Source organism: Pan troglodytes, chromosome 14, assembly GCF_028858775.2.
Source record: "Pan troglodytes isolate AG18354 chromosome 14, NHGRI_mPanTro3-v2.0_pri, whole genome shotgun sequence".
In the NCBI taxonomy this organism is placed as follows: domain Eukaryota; kingdom Metazoa; phylum Chordata; class Mammalia; order Primates; family Hominidae; genus Pan; species Pan troglodytes.
Window position 1 is genome coordinate 35,923,509 of NC_072412.2, and position 4,237 is coordinate 35,927,745.

At 39.9% G+C, this 4,237-nt stretch overlaps 1 long non-coding RNA gene across 1 annotated transcript; it reads right to left on the reverse strand.

Annotated features, from left to right (window-relative positions):
* Positions 1-898: 898 nt before the first annotated feature.
* Positions 899-4,191, reverse strand: LOC107968053 (uncharacterized). The gene is made up of 2 exons (XR_001708928.2): positions 3,540-4,191; positions 899-1,158 (listed from the first exon to the last, which is right to left on the reverse strand). It is a non-coding gene; the product is annotated as an uncharacterized LOC107968053 (long non-coding RNA).
* Positions 4,192-4,237: the final 46 nt, after the last annotated feature.

Here is a 4,237-nt window from a genome sequence, read left to right on the forward strand (position 1 = left end):
ATTTTCTAAAACCTTTTTGTAAAAATGATTGCAACTCTACAAATTTACTAAAAATCTTTAAATTGTATACTTACAATAAGTGGACTTTATGGTGTGTAAATTTGTCTTAGTTCATCTTCTGTCACTGTAATAGAATACCACACACTGGGTAATTTACAAAGAACAGAAGTTTATGTGGCTCACAGTTCTAGTGGCTGAAAAGTCCAAGAGCACAGCTCTGGCATCTGATCAGGGTAATACCAAAGTTGAAGGGCAGAGGGCAGAAGCAAGCATAGACAGAGTATATGACACTGAATTTATCTGTTTATCAGGAGCCCACTCCTGTGATAACTAAGCCATAACGACATTAATCCATTCATGAGGGCTAACCACCTCTTAAAGGCCCCACTTATTAATAGTGTTAACAATGGCAATTGTTTCCAACACATTAACTTTTGAGGGACGTGTTCAAACCGCAGCAAAATCATACCTCAAAAAAAAGTAGGTTTATTTTTTAAGCTTACTGCCACTTATTGAACACCATAACAGGTATTTATACTAAGATTTAAATAATACCGCTCCGAGTAATATGCTGGTAAAAAATTTTTTTAACCAGTTAACTGATGGCTGGAAATGAAACAAAACTTTTCTCCCACCTGCTTAGGTTTCTTGCCTGGGAGCTTGTAAATTAAACTCACAAAAGATAGATTAGTAAAAGAAAAGAGTTTATTTACAAGAACTACATGTACATAGGAGGGCTCAGAGATGAGTTACTGCAATGGATGGTTAGAATTTGAGGCTTATATACCTAAATTAGTAAGGAAAGGGAAGACGGAGTAAATGTTCCCATGGGATGAACAAACAGGTTCCCTTAGGAAAAACAAATGTGGTTTTAGGAGAACAAATGAGAAATAAGGCATTTTGTGATAATATATGTTTATGTAGGTTTTCTGAACTCATGGTCATGGGGTATTTATGGTAGATTTACTCTTGGTCTCTCTCCTGGTAGTAGCTTTCCTCAAGAGGGAATTTATGATGGTCTTCATTTATCAGAAGTTTCAGCTTCTAGTCAGATAAAGGAAGCTCTGAGAAGGCTTCTTTGTGTATCAATTGAATCTCAAGTGTCTTCAGCTTAAAATAATCTTTATGCCAATTCTGGGGTTCTGTGTGTGTCACTACCTGAGATAAAGAATGTTAGCATGTGATTCACAAACATTGATAAAATATACAATACTCAATACTGTAAATTCTATACATCCATAACTTCAAGGTGACTATTTCTTATGAAAATCACTATCAGTTTTTATGAATTCACCAACAACAGTGTCCCAAATTCAAAATAAGAATAAATGCAGCCAGACGAGGTGGCTCACGCCTGTAATCCCAGCACTTTGGGAGGCTGAGGTGGGCAGATCGCTTGAGGTCAGGAGTTCGAGACCAGCCTGGCCAACACGGTGAAACCCCGTCTCTACTAAAAATTCAAAAATTAGCCGGGCGTGGTGGCAGGTGCCTGTAATCCCAGCTACTCAGGAGGCTGAGGCAGGAGAATCACTTGAACCCAGGAGGCAGAGGTTGCAGTCAGCCAAGACCATGCCACTGCATTCCAGCCTGGGCAACAAGAGTGAAACTCTGTCTCCAAAAAAAAAAAAAAAAAAAAAAAAAGAATAAATGCTTGACTATTCACAATAGCAAAGACATGGAAGCAACCTAAATGCCCATCAATGGTAGACTAAATAAAGAAAATATGATACATATACACCATGGAATACTATGCAGCCATAAAAAGGAATGATACCATGTCCTTCGCAGCGACATGGATGGAGTTGGAAGCCATTATCCTCAGCAAACTAACACAGAAACAGAAAACCAAACGCCACATCTTCTCACTGATAAGTGAGAGCTGAATGATAAAAACACATGGACACAATGGGGAACAACACACACTGGGGCCTGTTAACAACTGGGGCCCCAGTGTTGTAAACTGGGGCCTGTTAAAGGTGGGTGTGGGGGAGGGAGAGCATCAGGAAGAATAGCTGATGAATGCTGGGCTTAATACCTAGGTGATGGGATGATCTGTGCAGTAAACTACTATGGCACATGTTTATCTATGTACCAAACCTGCACATCCTGCACATGTATCCCTGAGCTTAAAATAAAAGTTGAAGAAAAAAAGTAACATTATTTATGAATAAAGTTATATTTTTTCATTTAAAAAAAGGAATAAATGTTTGGTTTCTGTCCAATTCAGTAAAGAAGTAAAGTGTACTTTTTATTCTTTTTATTTTTTTTGATGATGGCAAGGACATAAAGTTTTGACACGAATGTTGATAGATATTTTTGTTTATATTGAGAAAAAACAAAAGTGAAACAATGAAGATGTATGTAAGGTCTTCACTTGTTCAATGATGTGATGTAAGCAGTTTCTTTGCTGAATTGCATGATAGTTTTCAAATACTGAAAGAATATTTTCTCAGTTGGGGGGGTTGGATATTCACAATGTGAGAGCTGCAGATAGAATACATTTTCAGTTTAATCTTTTTCTTTTTCTTTTTTTTTTTTTTTTGATGGAGTCTCACTCTGTTGCCCAGGCTGGAGTGCAGTGGCACAGTCTTGGCTTACTGCAATCTCTTCCTCCTGGGTTCGAGCGATTCTCATGCCTCAGCCTCCTGAGTAGCTGGGATTATAGGTGTGGACCACCACACCTGGCTGATTTTTGTATTTTTAGTAGAGACGGGGTTTCACCATGTTGGTCAGGCTGGTCTCGAACTCCTGACCTCGTAATCCACCTGCCTCAGCCTCCCAAAGCGCTGGAATTACAGGTGGGAGCCACTGAGCCTGGCCTTAAATTTAATCTTCATTAACATTTTCACTATCACTTTCTTAAGTGCAGAGACAATCAACAATAAGTGTAAACCTGCTTCATAGCATTTGATCATTTCCCTGGTGTAAATACTCCAAAAGTGGCTGATTTCAAGCAATCAACATGACATACTGAAGGCAGAGTTGGGAAAATGTGCAGTAACACACCACTAAATAATATTTCCGCATACAGATACAATAGACATAAATAACCTTAAAAGCACAGATAATGATAAAACATAATAAAATAATTAGAAAATGAAGAGTTTTGAGATTTGTACCCTTTGTTTTTAATATAATCTTATTGTAAGTTTATGTAGTAAGACTTTTAATAATAGCAGTGTTTAATTTTTCTGCTAATTATATTCCTGAAATTTTAGCAACCAGTTACCATCAGTTGGCCCTAGCACACCACCGACTGCAGGCTTTACTGATGAGGAAACTGAGGCTCGGAGAGGCTGTCACGAACTTGCTGTATTCACACAGGACAGTACTACCTAGGTTGCTCTAATTCCAAACCTTCTCCCTTCCACATGCCTCTCTTTAAAACATAACTGATCTACCTATATGTCAGCACCCAAACATCTTAGTGTGAATGGATTTATAGTTTGTTGAATAAAGTCATTGCTTTCCGGTAGGTGGGATGGGAAATCTGACTAGGCGAAAGAATAGGTTGAAGGGAAAAAGAACATCTACTTAACAGTTCAGGATACGGCAGGATATTTTCTCTCCTGGGATTTGGGCAAGCCAAGATTTAACAACCAGCAATTGCCCAGCAACTGATAGAACTGGTAGAACATCCGTTGTTTTTTTAAACGTTTGCCATTCAGTATTCCTTTTCACACATTTTCACTGTGTTAAACGAAAACGTTAAGACTTATCTCAGCAGCCACAGCAAAGAGCAAGTATTAACAATCAAGTGAGTTTCCAGGAGAAAAAAAACAAAGTTATCCCTCAATACAAATACAACTCGGCCAAAGGTGTGGCCCATCCCTCTCCGCTCCACTATTTTCAAATAAGCCACCTCTGCCTTCATGGACTGCGAGCTAGTGGCTCTAGGCTGTGACACCACTGCATCCCAGCTTCAAATCTCCCCTTGCAGGCAGTTTGGGGGGAAATAATAAAATTAGCATCCTAACACTACAAGTCGTGAGACCGCTCAGGAACAATCCTAATTTGCATACTGGAACTCCTGTAGAAGATAGTTTGAACCGTTTTAGATACAATAGGTTCAGGTAAAACGGCGCTGCCTTGCCAACCACTGCAGGTTTTCACCTGACACAGCCCCCAGACCCTGTCTACAAATCCCCCAGCTGGCCGAAGGGGCCGCGGCCGCACATGCGCAGTCAGTCCCGTTGGTTGTGCGCTCAGCCCCGCCCCCAGAGGCGCCGCGCTCCCT